The 17,942-nt window shown below is 49.1% G+C and overlaps 1 long non-coding RNA gene across 3 annotated transcripts; it reads left to right on the forward strand.

The window, feature by feature from the left end:
- Positions 1-4,628: 4,628 nt before the first annotated feature.
- Positions 4,629-13,392, forward strand: LOC123838273 (uncharacterized). 3 transcript variants are annotated; one of them, XR_010410357.1, is made up of 5 exons: positions 4,629-5,232; positions 5,688-6,766; positions 6,866-6,955; positions 8,054-8,302; positions 8,713-13,392. It is a non-coding gene; the product is annotated as an uncharacterized LOC123838273 (long non-coding RNA). The 3 variants fall into 3 exon arrangements; XR_006789442.3 differs by having other exon boundaries at positions 5,688-5,875; positions 6,534-6,955; XR_010410356.1 differs by having other exon boundaries at positions 5,688-6,955.
- Positions 13,393-17,942: the final 4,550 nt, after the last annotated feature.

A 17,942-nucleotide genomic window follows, 5' to 3' on the forward strand; every position in this document is an offset into this window, starting at 1 on the left:
TTCGTCCTGCTGTCTTTTAGCTGAACAAGCTTGTAGCCCGTCTGTGCTCAAAGAGCTCAATACCTTATGTAGCTTTCAACCCAGAGCAATTTTTAGTAGTTGCACGCCTCATTCCGTCTTCTTCTCCCTTTCATGTTGCCTTGAGAAACAATGGACAATCTCGTTCTTTTCAGAGAGGATAATTACCCATGATTTTGGAAGAAAGCAGGTTTTGTGCCATATTCAGCAGCTCACATGACTGGCTTGTGTAGGGCAGCTGCGTGTGCTGCCAGGATTATGTGTGAGTTGGATTTGCGTATCTGGCTGAGGGGACCCACTGTGATGCTGGCAGCTCACTTTGAAGAGTGTTCTTACCTGCTAAGGAGTTTGAGTCCTATCCAACCCCCCTCAGCTACCTTAGGTTGGACCTTGGCAAAGAAGTCATAGCGTGCCACACCCAGCATGCCTGTCCTTGGAGCCTGGGGTGAGGTCACTAACGTGGGGCGCACAGAGCTCGCTCTCTCTGCGTGCACCATCTCTCGTGCATGCCATGACCCTAGTGCTAGGTTACGAGCCAGTGACCCCTGGAAAGGATATGTCAGAGTCTTAACCCCAGGACCTCAGGATGTGACCTTATTTGGAGAATGGGTCTTTACATCGATTTCAAATGAGGTCATTAGGCTGGGCCCTGATCCAGTATGACTGGTGTCCCCATAAGAAGGGGACATTTGGACACAGAGGCAGGACTGTGTGAAGAGCCACAGGGAGAAGGACGTGTGGAGATTGTGGTGAGGCTGCCACAAGCTGGGAACATCTGGGGCCACCAGAAGCAGGAAGGATCTTTCCCTCCAGAGTCCACAGGCAGCAAAGCCCTGCCGACTCCTTAATTTTGGGCCCCCTGCCCCCCGAACTGTGCGATGATAAATTTCTGTCATTCTGAGTCACACAGTTTGCGATATTTTGTTTTGGCAGCCATAGGAAACGGATACATTAAGCAATAATATTGTCTTCATTTTGCGGAGGAGGAAACGGAGCGTAAGGACTTTCTCTAAGCGCACGTAGCCGGTGTTATGGAATGGGTTCAAGGATGACGTTATCGTTAGAATTTCTTGGTGCCTCCCGTCCCCGGACGGGGATGTTGCCTACTGATGACAGCTTCTAAGAGTACCAGTGGCCTTGCTTCAGGAGGGCGGAGGTGTAAACATTACAGTCCACATACCTCGCATTGCTGCACAAAATCTACTTTCTTCATGCTTCAGCATCTATTCTGTGCACAGACTCGGACACTAGGAGCAGGCAGAATGGGCATGACTATAAATGATGAAAGCCCTTCCCGGAGATTTTGGCCCCCGATTTCAGCCAATATACAGGAAAAAAAAAAAAAAAGGATGCACTGAACATCCACCTTTGGATGATGTGGCAGGAGCCAGCAGGGGTGCCACTTAGAGATGAGAGGTAGAGTCCCCTTGCAGAGCCAAGGGAATAATTCAGCCCGATGGGCTCAGGAATCAGAAGGTGGCTTCTCGACAATCAGCTTCGAGTAAAAGATTGCAAGAGCACAGTAACTTGTCAGCATCTTTCCTGATTACAGCCCAGAAAAGTCTGAGTTCAGGTGCTCAGGGAAACGGATTCCAGGCAGTGGGCAGGACTCCTCGGAGGGGATCAGCATTACATGAAACAGCGGACCATACTCCTACACTATTTTATTTCCGGCAGCTTCTTGATCATGGCAACCATCTGCATAATGCAGGCCCTCTTAATCCATATTTCAGTAATTGTAACCATAGATCACAGAAATTCATTCACATGGCACACAAGATAAGAGATGAAGAAACTGCGTTATGCATGCAAATCAAAACCGCTTGTATTCCTGAATATAATGATGAAAAAAAAAAGTGAGCTTCCAGATGTGCCAGAGAGAGATTTTCAAGACGTACAGTCACTCCGTAACACATTCTGATGAATTTTTCAGAGATGAAATATGCCTTTGATTAGGGAAGGTTTTTTTCCCTTTTTGATAAGTCCTGTGTGCATTGGGGTACTCATTTAGTCATGATGTCCTATGCAAAATGAAAGGATAAAACCTTCACTTTGATTTATGATCGTGGTTATTAATTTCTGATGCAGCTTTTTGGTTTGGATTATTTGGGGGTGGAGGGATTTGGCAACATATATGAGAAGCCTGGGAGATTTACTGGCATAAACATCACTGCAGAGGTCTACCCGTAAATAACAGAACTTCTAAAAGAAGTATTAAATCCAACATTATTAGTAGGTACAGGAAGAAACTTTAAAATGTGAAAAATAAGTTGATACAGACTAAGCTTTCTGCACAGGTTACTTCCGAAGGGAACCTATGCACAGGGACTGGACATACTTTTCTTGTCTGTTTCTCGTAAGAACTGTGATTCCAAACCATTCAGTGGGATGGGGAGGGGGGGTCTCCCGGAACCTGGTGCAATCAGCAAACTAAGACCATACCTGTGGCTCATTTTGCTAATGACCGGGAGTCACAGGATCTAACTTTGATAGGTTATGTTCCATGCCCTCATGCAAAAATGCACAGTAATGAGCGGGCTGTACCAAAATTCCAAATTTGGGTACATGCTGAATTCATATAATCTTGAGTCTGGATGCATCAGTGATATCTTGTTCTCAGCTTGGGCAAACGGCCTCGGGGGCTGGAGGTGAGGTTGTCAAGCCGGCCTGGCAGAGCCAGAGCCTGGGGAATGAGGGGCGCTGGGAACCTGGTGTAGCACGGGGAAGGACCAGCTGCCCCTCACAAGGCCTGCTCTTCTCAGGGTGATCTGGGTGCTGTGCGTGGCCATGGGAGGTGCTGGCCTGGTTCCAAGGAAGTTCTGTGATGGCTTGGAGAGCAGGTCTGGTCTCCAGGGATGGGTTTGGCTGGCTGTAAATGGGGATCCAGGCAGGATCCAGAACCTTGAGTGAGGCCCAGGTGGACTTGGGGTGGACGTCAAGAAGCAAGCCGTCAGGCAGGAGGCAGAAAGCCACAGGTATGGTCTTAGTTTGCTGATTGCACCCGGTTCCGGGAGACCCCCCATCACAGTTCTTAAGAGAAACAAACAAAAAAAGTATGTCTAGTCCCTGTGCATAGGTTCCCTTCGTTACGTAACCTGTGCAGAAAGCTTAGTCTGTATCAACTTATTTTTCACGTTAGTTAGGCAGGTGGTGCCATGGGTCGGGGGTGAGGGAGGTAAGGGAAGAAGCCCTCTGCCTGTCTCAGCATTTGAGATTTTCCTCCAAACACCAAGAGTTGAAGGACCTGGAGAAGAAGAGGTACAGAGGCCAGTGTCCCCTCTCCCTTGGGCGTTTCTGGAAAAGCAGTAGCGCTTCCAGAGAAATGGCCCTCACTGCGGTGGAATTGTGCTGGGCCCCAGGAGCCTCTCGGCTGGCCTCTGCTCGGCCTCCTGAGTGCGCCGAGGTCCGTCCCCCCGCCCCTGCCGCCTCGCTCTTGGGCACTGACAGGATGAAAACTTTTGCCCCCCTGCTCAGCCAGACGGGAAAAGCATGCCTGCCTGGGATCACTTATCTGATATTTTCCAGAAAAACAGCACGTTGGATTGTCTTTTATCAGCTATGAACCAGAACAGGGCCGGGGGGAGAGGGCATGAGGTGTAGAAGCCAGAGGAGCTCCTGAAAACCTGCCCAGGGTGCATCTCAGGAGGAAGGTCTGAGAACGCAGAGCTGCTTTGAATAGCTGAGAAAATGTGCAGAAAGACCTCAGGAGAAAGCTGACCTCTTCTAAGGTTGTGGCAGGGAGGGAGGGGCCCATTTCTGTCTGCCTGCCTTTTTTTTTTTTTTTTTTTTTATTTATTTATATGAGAGAGAGATAGCAAGAGAGGGAACACAAGAAGGGGGAGTGGGAGAGGGAGAAGCAGGCTTCCCGTCGAGCAGGGAGCCCGATGTGGGACTCGATCCCAGGACCCCGGGATCATGACCTGAGCCGAAGGCAGGGGCTTAACGACTGAGCCATCCAGGCTTAGTTAAGCATGTCAGCCTGCTTTTAAATTGCCACCCCGAGGGGCGCCTGGGTGGCTCAGTCGTTAAGCGTCTGCCTTCAGCTCAGGTCATGATCTCAGGGTCCTGGGATCGAGCCCCACATTGGGCTCCCTGCTCGGCGGGAAGCCTGCTTCTCCCTCTCCCACTCCCCCTGCTTGTTTCCCCTCTCTTGCTGTGCCTCTCTGTCAAATAAATAAATAAAATCAAAAAAATAAAATAAAATAAAAAATAAATTGCCACCCCGAACCTGCAGCCACCCCGACTCTTGGTGGGTCGTCTGAGCAGGGAAGCTCGGGGTTGCTGCTCTCCCTGCAAAGCCGGCCAGCTCAGGCCCCTGCAAGTATTTCTGTCAAGAAGAACAGACCTATTTCCTCTGAAATGCTAGTTAGGATTCGAGTGGGAAAGAAAAATCTAGGAGCGAGGAAATACACTTTTAACCATCTCAAGCAATTAATCATAAAATTACCTTTTATTCCTTCCCAAGTCCTACTGAAGTCTATTAAGTGTAATGAAACAACTGATTCATGTTACAACTAAAATTTAAGCAAACCAGATCTTTGAAATGATTTTTTTTTTCCACTTGAGCAGACGAGTCATAGCAATCATCATTCAGTCCAAATTGTTAGGCTGGAGCCGAACTTCGAAGCCCCGAGGCTGGTGCCTTTCATTCGCCCCACACTGACGCGGGAGATAACACATATATTTAGAGGATTCTTCTGGGGATGTGTGTGTGTGTGTGTGTTTTGTTTTTTGTTTTTGTTTTTTAAGTGTGAGGCATATTCAGTTTGGAATTCTTTGCAGTAATTAAGATTTGGGAAAGGGTGAATTTTAGAAATAGGAGCCCTGCAAATAAGTTTTATTGGAAATAGGGGGAAAGGGCTTGCGGATAAGTGTGTGATGAAACAGAATTACGAGTTCCTCCAGGGGAGGCCACTCCTTCGAAAGCTGCTAATGCATAATTGTAAAGCCCTGGGGAGAGCCTTCTGGATTGTTCCTTAACTGCAAGCACACACAAGCCGGACAAGCCCTGCGCGCAGAAAGGTCGGGGTAATGGGGCGGCCAGGGAATGGTCTCTAGGCCAGCAGAGCTGCGAGGGCGGTGGCCCCAGCTCTGGCCTCATGTCCTCCTTGGCACGGTGCTTCCAGCCACCTGCCAACGGGCTGACGCTAGATTCTAGGGAGATTTCCGTTGTCTTAATCCCGACACCCGGGCTTCTCATCTCCATGTTCACAGGTAAGGAAGGGAGGGCACAAAGAGCAGCTTTCGGGTGGTCTGCCTTTTCCCTTTTCCTCGGATTCCATCCTGCCAGCGTTGTGAGGTGCTGACTGCATCCCTGTGACAGAACCATCCACCCCATCTGTGCTTGGACAGACTCCCACCATCTCTCTGAGCCTGGCCAGGCTTTACTGTCCCCCTGCTTTGTCTCCATGAACACAAAGCCCTCCTGGTCCTCACCATGGAATTGCCTCCCCTGAGGCTGGGGTCCTCAGGAAGCGGGCTTTGACGAGGAAGGTGCCTTGTTAGCGCTTGTCAGAGGCGCATGTGCGGAGCATCCGAGGCAGATTCAACTTGGCATGCAGGTGCTTTGTTCCTAAGGATGGTTTGGGTATATGGAGTTGGGGAAATTGTGCCAAAACCACAAAATGAACCAGCTCCCTCTGATGAAATCATCTGATTTTCTTTCTCAGCACATGCCAGGAGGTGAGGGAAACACCGATGGCTTTTGAGACATCTGATTTGACGACGGTGCGCATCAAGCTGCGTGTCAAGGACACTTGAAGGTGCCCTCTCCAAGAAGAGCTACCTGGCTCTTTCCTTCTTCTATGATAGAAACACGACCTTCAAGTTATGATGGACCCCGCTGCATCTCAGGAACGTAAGGGACCATAATTGGAGAGTGCTGTCCGCGCCGAGATGCGCATAAAGGAGGTAGAGCCAGAAATGAGTCAGAAGGGCAGAGAGGTGGGTGTGGCACCCATGGGACTTGGGGGAGGGGAGGGGCCTGGTGCCCGCAGAGCCCTGAGGCAAAGGCCTGTCCTTTGGGTGGAGTGAGTGTCGAGGTATGTGGACAAATCCCGAGATGGAGCCCTGTGGGAGCTCCGGTGTTCCAGATTGCCCACATCTGTCATCTGGGCTGGGGCCGGTCCTGGGGCCAGAGGTGGACACAGCCCAGGGACGAGCACAGCAAGAAAGCAGGGTCTGGCGTCCCCACAGACGCCACAACCAATCTCTGGATCTGAGCCTGAGCGCTCGGTCAGGTCACAGGGCAGGAGGCCAGGGGTAGGGGTTGCGAGACCAGGTCGGAGAGACGTGGGCAAAGGAAGTAGCAGCCTTGGGCTCGAGCGGTGGAGGCGTCTTCCGGGGTGAGAGCGTTTAATTCCACTTTATTTGGCATTTCCGACTCCCTTGTTCTGTCTTTTTGTAGAAAAGGACACACTGAGAGATTGTCGACTGCTTTGATACAAAAATATAACTCCGTCCCATTCCTACTTTCTAGTCTACCGATTCTCTTCTTTTATTACTATTCTTTAAAGAAGTGGCTGCAGTACAACGTCTTCTTTGCGGGCTGACGGTGGTGCTGAGCTGCCCTCACACGCAGTCCTTGTGCACAGACATCCACTCCGTCGTGCTCTCAATGCTCCCGTTCCCATGGGACAGGACAAAACGGAGATGTGGACTCCTACGCACAGAGAGATCGTGATTTCAAAAATCACACATCTAACACAAGTGGCAGGAAATGTGGAAGAAAGCCGACAGTCAGCCTTAGGTGCCAGACCTTTTAGGGAATTTCCTTTCCTTTTTTTTTTTTTTTCTTTTTGTTTGTTTATTGGAAATTTCCACAAGTGACTTTGCTCTGCTTTTATAGTGACAACCGAATCAATATTAAAACCAAGCCAAACCAACCCAGGGATCATGAGCAGCATGAGGAGGTCAGGCCGTGGTCCTCCCTGGGCAGGTGGGTAAGTCGGAAGGAATTCCAGTTGCTGGAGGCTGGTAAGCAGCAGGTTGTCCCTGTTCAGTCTCCTTGGAAGAACGGGGACCCCAACCCCATGAGGGTGTGTCCTTGCTTGACAGTCTCCACTGTTGAGTGTTGCCTCTGACCCCTTCCCTTTCACATAGAGGCCAGGAAAAAGTGGTCAGACCAAAGGAAGCTTCCTTCTGTGAGCAGCTGTTTTGTCCCATTCTTGCCTTATAAAACCATAGAAACCCATGAAGTCACGGAGTATGAGATCATCCATTTCAACCACTTCATGTTACAAATGAGGCTTCAGGGGGATATGAAGCAGCGTCCTTCAGATTACGAGAGGGTTTGCACTGGGAAAATGCATTTACTTTTGTTTACAGTTGGCTTCCCCGCATCCATCACTTCTACACTCATTCATTTTGCCATTTTTGTGGGAGAGACGGTGAAATATCTCATCAGAAAATAGGACGTATCCACTCATGTACAGTCATTAGGAATTAAACCGCAAATGCCATTCCCCAAATTAATTTGGTTTAGATTTAAATAGGGAAAGTGCCTGCCCGGGGCTTCATTTTTCACTGCAGAAGAGATCTCGCTCATTCCCTCTGCAGCCTGGGAGGCCTGGGGAGGGGTGGGGGGGCGAGGGCCAGGGAGGGGCTGCTGGGGAGACGCCAGGGTCGGGGTGCCCCAGCATGGGCCTGGGGATCCGATGGAACACAAGCTGGGGTGAAGACGCCTTGTTAGGATTTGGGGCATTGGAGCTGAGCATGAATACGAACAGAGGAAGGGGGGCCTTTGGCAGGGGCGCGTGGGGTGAAGGGACTGGTTCAGCAGAGCGCGGGGTGCAGGAACCAGTATTGGGGAAACACTTGCAGGGACCCCTGCCTTCAGCTGCGCGCAGGTTTGTGTGATGCCTTTGCAGTGTGCTTACAGGGGAGGCCATCAACTCATCAAAATGAAGTTTAAACAAACCTTAGTACTTTTCTCCATTTGCCTCCGTGACCCAGCATTTTGTTTCTTCTCCCCTCTTGTCTCATCCCTCTCCCGTCCCCTGGCCTTTCCCCTTCTCTCATCTCTTGGGCTCTCCAGGGACTCCTTCTCCCACAGGGTCAAGCCCAGTCCCTGGGATGCCCGGGCTCTGAGGCCTCTTCTCTGTCCAGCCTCTGGCCCCAACCCTGATGTGTCACCTCAGTCAGCGTGTCCCGAACCTGCTGATGAAGTAAGCAACAGAACACATACCACTGTCAGAGATGGGGAGTTGGAAAGGGGGTGCAGGCCGCGGAGGACATGGAAGAGGGGAGCTGGTCAGGGTCGCACAGAAACAGATGCACTTTCGCGGTAAGATGAGTCCCGGAGGCGTTCGTTTGCAAGAGGGAGCCGGGAATAACCAGAGCTAGTAGACGCTGACCTGGCACCTTCACAGGTCCGAGGGGAGGAGGGACAGAGAGTAAGCAGAGCCTGGAGGGAGCACAGGTGTGGAGCCTCTGAAAGGTGCACCTCGGAGCTGGTTAGATGCCCACTCTGACTGGAGGGGCGAGAGCCAGTGTCCACACATCTCTCCAGGACCTCTCAGAGTGGAAGGTGCTTTGAGCAGTCAGGGTGAAGACTCAGGTGTCTGGAGAGGGGTAGGGACCCTTGGTTGAGGGACGGGGATGGTTTGTGGGTGGCGACCTCCCTGGGGAGGAGGAGGGAGCCAAGGGGATAATGCCCCACCCCTCCCCCACTCCCTTCCTCTCTCCGATCTCCAGCTGCTCCTCATTGGCCGAACCCAACCAGAGCTCATGCGTGGGAGTCCAGCTGATGGGCATCCCAGGGTCCAGAGCAGGTGACAAAGCATGGAGGCAGGAACCACAAGGGAAGAGAACAGCTGGGCCCAGTCACAAAGCTCGAGATGGTCACCTCAGTGCAGCTGGTGTTTTCTTCTGTGAAAACCTGCACTCCGTCCCAGCTCTGCTCCTGCTCCAGGGGCCAGCCTATTTGTTTTGTTTTGTTTTTTTCTAAGATTTTATTTATTTATTTGAGAGAGAGAATGAGAGAGAGCACGAGAGGGGGGAGGGGCAGAGGGAGAAGCAGACTCCCCGCCGAGCAGGGAGCCCGATGCGGGACTCGATCCCGGGACTCCGGGATCATGACCCGAGCCGAAGGCAGTCGCCCAACCGACTGAGCCACCCAGGCGCCCGGGGCCAGCCTATTTGTGCCCCGACACCTTCCCTGGGCACTTTGTTTCCAGCTTCACCAAGGCCAGCACAGACCGCTCCCAGAGACCCTGCCCAGATCTGCAAGCCCAGATCTGGGAGCTGAAATGTTGGATTCGGAAGCTGAAGAGTTCCCACCTGCTGCAGAATCCTCCCAGAGCTCCGCCTCCAAGGGCACTAGGCTCCTGGGAGAAAGTTTCTATCCTTTTGTTCACACACACTTGCTGTGGCCTTGCCGTGTGTGGGCAGCATCTCTGCATTCACCGGTAGAAATGCTGACCTTGAGAATGGGCCAGAGAATTCCTTGACAGACACAAAAAGAGGCTATCCCAGACCAGCACTCCTTACTGGTTGTTTACCGTGCACAAAGCACCAAGGGCCTAAGGGACGCCTGGGGGGCTCAGTCGGTTAAGTGTCTGCCTTCTGCTCAGGTCATGATCTGCAGGTCCTGGGATCAAGCCCCACATCGGGCTCCCTGCTCAGCGGGAAGCCTGCTTCTCCCTCTGCCTCTCCCCTGCTCGTGCTCCCTCTCTCTCTCATACTCTCTGTCTCTCTCTCAAAGAGATAAATAAAATCTTAAAAAAAAACCCCAAAACACAAAGGGCCTATGACCTTCTAAGCAACCCTCCACACCTCCCCTCACCAAAAAATTTATGGTAATTTGGATAAAAGATATGTGGACTCTGAGACATGAAAGGAAAACTGAAAAATCAAGATTAATAAATTAATAATTTAATAAACTAATAAAATTCGTACCCTTTCAATTTTTTAAAATCCTATTTTCTGTCCTCTAAATATATGCCAGTTGGTGGTCTCAAGTCCCATTCCCCCTCCTGAAATTGCCTTTCTTATAGGTTCCGCCAAATTTGACTCCCTTTGTTTTCTTTAGATTCTTTAGAATTCAGTAAGTCTGTGTCTAAGGGTTTGACAACATGTTGTAAGCTGGCTGGTCGTCTGGAGAGCTGTGCTAGAGATGGAGTTAGGGATGAAGAGTTTGTTGGGGGTAATGGCTGTGACAGCTAAGGGGAGAGGGCAGGACTGAGCCGGTGGGGGTGGGGTGGGGGGGACATCAGGCCATGGTGCAGACTAGACAGTCCCTGCTCCCCACCTAAGAGGGAGTGCTGGAGGAAAATGCCCAAGAGAGGAGCTCTGCGTTGGGTGGGAAAACCAAGCCCTTGCATGGCCTTGCTGGGTCATTGGTTGGGGCCACCTAAAGAGGACCATGACCTTGTCTTAAAGCTGAGGTGGACCCTGAAGGAGCCCACAGCTGGAGGTGTCAGACGAATGTGCCCCCCACCCCCAGCCTGGTAGCGAGCCCCTTCTCAAAGTTTCATCCTAGTGGCACTTCTGCACGTCAGCAAGCACTTCCTTTGGACCTTGATGAAATCCTGTTTTGTTGGCTGCCGTGTTGATTGATGAAAAGCAGACGTTCACAGAAGGAGGAATCACATTCAGGAAGTTAAGACGCCCACATCTGGAACCAAACTCTGGCCAGGGGATCTCCTGACCCTACTTGCCACTTTTATTCTTGCTGAAGCTTCCTTGTGAGGAACTTTTCCATGCTGAACTTTCTGGAAAAAGCTGCAGATCTCTTTCTACTCGGGGACCAGATAAAGCCCACGGGTTCTTCAAGAGAGGGTCTCATTTCCAGAAAGCAGTGGCCTCTGCAGGCAGGAGATGGTAGCGGACCACGGGGTGGGGTGCGGGGGCTGGTGTTGTCCTCCAAGAGGCTGATGACGATGAACCCAGGCCTGCCAGGCGCACATATGTAGTTTAGATGGGTCCAGGCCAGGGTGACTGTCACAGAATGATTGGTATCCAGAACTATGCTCCCTGGGATTGGTGTTTATTCCATAATTTTCAACTCAGTGGATGGTCTTTAGTTCCCATAGCTGTGGAGAACTTTTCTGATTATGAATTATTATGAAGTGGTATTTTCAAAACTTCAGTCTAAAAATAATGGATTTGGAATGGTTCAGAGCAAGCTTCTAAATATTTCAACACTGCCTTGCATCTTTGTTTCAACTTTTGCCTACTCAGACTGAAATTGCTTAAGATTTATGAATCTGGTAAAAGAATGCGCTGGTGTTAAAGTCTCTATAGAAAAAAAATAACTAAAAATAGCATTAATTTGCACAATTTGGTAATTATACCATGAAGCATTGTGGAAGACTACAATGATCTCATCAAGGCAATCAAAGGATTTCATGACTGGAAGGGCATCGATTTTCCACAGTGATTTCAGAAACACATGTCCTGATATGTCAAATCCCCTCTCTTTCCAGAACGGTCTCAACTGTTTAAAAGCATATGAAGCAGGAAGGAAAACACGAGGTCTGCTTTCCCTAGTTTCTTAACCACCGCACGTGGGTTGTGTAGTTAAGAAAAAGGCTTTGTTTTGCTTTCTGACAAATGACCCCATTTTATCGCATTTTATCTCCTTTCAGTGCAGGGATTCTATGACTTGACCCTCCCAAGCTTGTCTTTGAATCTCAGTCCCCCTCAAAGACTGAGAGGCTGGATAGGAGGCAATGGCTCATCACCGTAGCTGGTGTTATATTCTAACAGGCAGGGTGGGCGTCCGTGAGGGTCAGCGCAGCGCTGGTCCCCAGAAGGGCCACTGAGGTGTCGCTGCAGGTCTTTGGGGGCTCAGGCAGGAAAGCTGGAATAAGAGGAACTTTTTCAGAGTTGGTGTTGGCCAAGGGCAAGCAAAAAAGCGTGTTTCTCTTTCCAGCATAAAAGGCAGTATATCAAATGAAAGTTATTTGTGTCAGAATCATTTCACTGAAGATTAACTGTGTAGTTCTATGCTCCTTTGGTCAGTGAAAAAGTGAGTTTTTATGGCATGTTGTATTACACAACCCCGGGCTTATGTTCTTCATTTATTATTGAGTGTGTATGAGTGTGTGAGTGTGTGAGTGTGTGTGTGTCTTCTTTTTTACCTATACCCATTGCCATCACTGGCTCTAAATTTTCCATGCTATAGGAAGGAATTGGCAGGAGCTAAAGTGTCTAGTTTCCTGTGGTTGTGGTAACAAATGACCACAATCAGGTCACAAAGAGGGGGATATAAAATAAAATAAGTTTATTCTCTCACAGTTCTGGAAGCTGGAAGTCGGAAATCAAGGTGTTGAAAAGCCATGTCCCCTCTGAAGGCTCAGAGAAGCCTCCCTTGCTGTGTCTCCCGGCCTCGGGCCATTGCTGGCGCTCCCTGGTGATCCCTGGTGATCCCTGATGATCCCTAGTGCTCCCTGGCGCTCCTCGGCACACAGATGCCTCCCCACTGCCATGCCTGCCTCCATGTCCCTCGGCCACCTTCTCTGTGAGCATCGCTCCTCTGTGGCTCTGTCCAAATTTTCCCTTCTCATCAGGACACCAGTCCCTAGGGCCCATCCTGATCCAAGATAACTTCATCTTAACTTGATTGTATCTGCAGAGACTCTATTTCCAAATAAGGTCACATTCACAGGTACCCAGAGGTTAGGACCTAAATAGACCTTTCTGGGGGATCCAGTTCAACCCACAGAAAAGGACAATCATACAATTAAAAGGCGGACAGACCGGGAGCATCTGTAACAGCTTCGGTTTTAGCTCATGGTCCTCCCTGATTCACTGAGGGGGCCCTTTTCTCTCATGTGGGATCACGAGCCACGTTCAGACTTGGTGGGAGACAGGTGTCCTGACTGATGAGCAAGGTATCCAAATGTGCTGTGGACATAGGAGGGGGGATGGAAGCGCGTATACAGCTGACCTGACAACCTGGTGCATTATTTCTTGGCTGAAATATTCGCTCCTGGGTGTTACATACCCGTATTCGTGAAGCGAGCCAATACCTCAATCCCCATATTCAAAACCAAGCTCTTCACTTAAATCTGATTTCACCCCAGCTCCCACCAAAGATTTGTCATGCTATACAAATGAGCACTCACTTAGCCAGTGTCCCTGGGATGTGTAGGGCCACATTCTGGTCACCCACCATTCAGATACATCCACAGAAAGTGCATTTTTCAAAACAAGATGTGGGCTTTCTGAAATTACATCATAAATCCTTGACTGGGATGCTAAGAAATTTAAAAGTTTCATGGAAGGGAAAACAGAATTGTGTTTCTTTTACTCTTATATATTACCTTATGTTCCATGGTTACTAAGAAATCCTAACAAAAGAGGACATGTTATGTCATTTATCCCCGAATTTTGTGAGTCTTATTCATAGATTTCACCTCTAGTCATGCAAATAAAAGATGCAACTTATAGAATATCAGGCTCATTGTATTTGTCTGCTCAGCCTGTTGTCACGAGGTGCCACCGACTCTGGGGATTACACAACAGAAGTGTGTTTGTGGCACTTCTGGGGGCTGGAAGTGCGAGGTGAAGCCGGCAGGATGGATTTCTTCGGCTGCCTCTCCCCTTGGCGGTCTTCTTGCTGTGAGCTCACGGGCTCTGTGCTCTGTGTGTGTGCGTCCCCAGTGTCTCTTCCTCTTTAGAAAGGACACCAGTCCCACTGCATCAGGACCCCAGCCTTCTGTCTTCATTTAACTTTAATTATCTCTTTGAAGGTCCTGTCTCCACATAGCCGCACATTCTGAGGTCGTGAGCGCTAGGGCTTCAACGTGGGGTTTTGAGGCGGACACAATTCAGCCCATTACAGCTTCAAGGGGCCTTACAGACACACTTTTCTAGAAGAATGTGCATTCTGCAATTAGACGAGCTAAGCAAGTCTGTGGTAGCAGATTAAGAATTTCTGTCTCAGGGGCTTAAAATAGCGAGGGTTCTTTCTCCTCATGTCATCTGGTCAGGGAGAGTCTGACGGGGTCTCCAGAAACTGTGTCTGCACCTTCTGGAACGTGAGTCCCTGTGTGGCTGTGGCAAGGACAGCATGCAGAGAAGTCACTCTCACGTGCCCCTGGGAGTGACGCATGGCCCTTCTGGCCACTTGGTCCCAGGGGCTGGGAAACCAGCACTGAGCGCAGACCCCTGAGCTACCACTTGATAGAGCAGGCGAGTCGAAACCTTTGCTCTAGGTCATGACAAACCCATGTCATATTTTGCTCTCTACATTCTGTCTGTGGTGGGAGGGATCAAAAATGAATGGAACATAAACACAAAAATATCTTTGTGTTAAAAACTCCCAAAGTGTTGTCATAGTGTGTTTTGTTCCCTAATGTGTTTTCCCAACAACACTGGATGAAAGGCTCCCTTGTTAGGTACCCAGGATATGACAAGATGCCATTCCAGATTTCAAGGAACTTTCAGTCTAGAGTCGAGAAAGCCAATAGTGTGAGAAGAACTATGGAGATGAACGTAGAAGGTACACTAAGCAGAGGGAAGCTGCTGATGGATTTCCGGGAAGACATTTGGGTAGATGCCTAATACTTGTGGGCAGACAAGGGAGTGTGCTCTTGGCAAAGACAACAGGTGTGGGTGGGTGTGTATGTGTGTGTGTGTGTGTGAGCTGTGTGTGTGTCTACTCTCTTGTCTCCCAATTCCAGTGTGGAATGGGGGCCTCCCATGCTACCAAAAAGTTCTCTGACACCAGCTGGGGGTCCTATAATTCAACTCAATCCGACACTATTTACTCAGAGACAGCATCAGATCCCAGCGGACAGGGCTCAGTCCCACAAACTGCCATCTGCGTCAGATACCAATTTCAAGTCAGGTCACCTGGGCTTCTGACCTACTGGCTACAGATCAGAAGTTCCTACAACCCTCTCCTTGGGTTCGATTAATTTGCTAGAGCAGCTCACAGGGGTCAAGAAGCTTGTTTATTCACTAGATTGTCAGTTTATTATAAAGAATATTAAAGGATACAGATCAACAGCCAGATGAAGAGATATACAGGGTGAGGCCCCGAACAAAGGACCTTATGTCTCTATGGAGTTTGGGGCCCAGCTCAGTGGTCTGGGGAAGCATACTGGTTCACCAACCTGGATGCTCTCCCCATCTTGACCCTTTGGGATTTTATGGAGACCTTATTACACAGGCCTGATATGAGTAAATCATTGGCCGTTGGTCATTAATCGAACCTGCAGATCCTCACCCCTCCCGGGAAATCAGGGGGTGGGATGGAAAGTTCCAGCTCTCTATCCCTGGTTAGTTCTCCTGACAACCATTCTCCCCCCATAGTCAGGGAATTTCCAAGAGTCACCTCATTAAAATAAATTCATTCTAGTGGAAAGGGGCTTGTCATGAATAATGAGACACCCGTTCACCTTATGGCTCTGAAAGGATTTCAGGAACTGGGGACCCGAGACCAAATGTTATAACAATATATGCTCCCATTGCTCTCGTTGCTCAGGAAATTCCAAGGATTTGGGGGGTTGTGGGGCAGGAACCTGCAGGAAGACCAAGATATGCATTTATTATAAATCACAACAAGACAGTGTGTGGGGGAGTGAGGGTGAGTGTGTCTGCAGGTACTGGTGTGGGTGCCCGCTGTGCCGAGCCCCGAGGCACTGGACCCCTCCTTCTGCCCCTGCACGTCCACCCGCACCTGAGCGGCCATCCTGGACTCCCGGGCCGTCTACAAAGGCGCAGGTGAGGTGGCAGGAAACCAGGGGGCGGGGCGGGGGGATCAGGATTCCGGACACGACTTCCGTAGAGTTACAACTGCTTGATTGTTCCACTCTCTCTACCCTCCAGCTCCCTCTCTCTCTGTCCAACTGGCTTGAAAACACTGTATTGAGGTAAACTGAAACAGAATTGTGTTTTGGGTTCCTTCTGGAGTTGAGCTAGATGTAGTAGTTGTTGGTTTCATCTTCTGAAATTAAAAGAGCATCTGAGGAAATAGAATCGTTTTATGAATCTGTCTTACCTCTTAGCGGCTACACAGAGAATAAACCCACCGTTGCTCCTTTGTTCCTTCTAGCTCTGAAAACTGAACTCCAGGTTTCAGAATAGCTAATATAATTATGTATGTAATGAGGTAAACACATACAAACACACAAAACACCAGCTGGCCCCAGGATTCCTCTTAAGGAGCTGCTTTTCCTGAAGGGTTACACGAGGATTATACGAATAGAGACCGTGGAACAATGGCCGTATGGCTAGTCTGTATTTGGTGTGGGCTGTTATTTGGGAAGTTTGCCCCGCGTGGCCAGAAGAGGAGGGGGGATGTGAGTAAGAGGGAGAGAACGAGTGAGCGGGGAAAGGCAGGCCTGGAAGGGAGGTAGCAGGACATCATGGGCTTGGGGTCACCGAGCGACATTCTAGAAGACCAGTGTAAGCAGTTCACCTGGACCTCGGTGTGTTGAAATCATTAAATTCTGTCCTCTGTTCCTCATTTTCCACCCAACGGATGTGACTGTCGGCAAAAACCATGCTACGCCTCCAGATACTTTGGGTGAAAGGTTTTCTTGATTGGTGCTGCCTATTCGTTGAGGTAGGAATGGGTGTATGTGTTCATAAGGGAAGAGCTGATTTCAGCTGTATAGTTTTGAGGAGTTTGAACTTCCACAGGTTGTCCATTATTCCTGGATCTCAAAGCATCACATTTTGGTTACATTTGTATCCCCCGCATGAGTATGCTGCGTTTCGGACTTGGTAAATTCTCAAAACATAGACAATGCACAATGTATTTGAGACTTGCCCAGAAGTCCTGAGGACTGTGGGGACGGCCCTCAGGAACGAGCAGGAGAAGAAGACTGGGATTGTGTGCTGTCGTCGGATGGGCCCCCCCCAGGCTCTGGTTCCCCCCAGTTTTACTTCCCCCATGCAAGGCTGGCACTTCACGTTAAGGTAAAACCCAGAAAAAAATAGTAACAACTTTGAAATTAACCCAAGGCCTCTTAGCCGACCACCACATTGCAGACTGCGATTGCAGGGCATTTCTTGTCAACCATATACAAAGTATTTTTATATTTTATTTTAGACCGTCTTTTCCCCATTGTATATTCTTGCTTCCTTTGTTGTAGATTAAGTGACCATATAAGCGTGTATTTATTTCTGGGGTCTCTATTCTGTTCCATTGATCTCTGTGTCTATTTTCTTGCCAGTACCACACTGTTTTGATTACTATAGCTTTGTTGTGTATCTTGGGATTGTGATGCCTCCCGCTTTGTTCTATTTTTTTTTATTTTATTTTTTTTTTAAAGATTTTATTTATTTATTTGACAGAGATAGTGAGAGCAGTAACACAAGCAGGGGGAATGGGAGAGGGAGAAGCAGGTTTCTTGCCAAGCAGGGAGCCCGATGTGGGACTCAATCCCAGGACCCCGGGATCATGACCTGAGCCGGAGGCAGACGCTTAATGACTGAGCCACCCAGGCGCCCGTATTTTTATATTTTAAACATACGCCAATTGAAGAAAGGGAAAAGCAGTTTTCTTATGATACACTATTTTACTTATGATCAGGTTGCATGCATTCTCTCTCTCTTTTTTTTTACTTTTGAAAACAATTCATTTACTATAAAAATAATACAGGTTCATTGCAAGGGGGGGGGATCAAAACATGGAAGTAAGCAAAGAGAAGACAGTAACACGTCTCTTTAAAGGCCTGTCCCTCATGGTATCTATTGCTTTTGTGTTTGTGAAGACATTTCCAGATAATTTTCTAGTCTTGCTTATATTTCTTTACAACTGTTAGATTTCAATAGACATGCTGTTTGGTAATGGGCTGTAGTCACTGGGCAGTCATAGCTGGTAGAAAATCATCCGTGGCGGTTCCAGAGGAGTCCGTCATGAGGATGGACCACAATCAGCCATCGAATGCAGAGCTCTGACATTCAGGTTGCGGCTACTGTTGTTTTATGTTGTTGCCAACCTGATTAAAATGATCTTGATAAGC

This window comes from Mirounga angustirostris, unplaced genomic scaffold, assembly GCF_029215605.1.
Source record: "Mirounga angustirostris isolate CCGP_5_RB_7025 unplaced genomic scaffold, mMirAng1.0.hap1 SCAF_3, whole genome shotgun sequence".
Classification (NCBI taxonomy): domain Eukaryota; kingdom Metazoa; phylum Chordata; class Mammalia; order Carnivora; family Phocidae; genus Mirounga; species Mirounga angustirostris.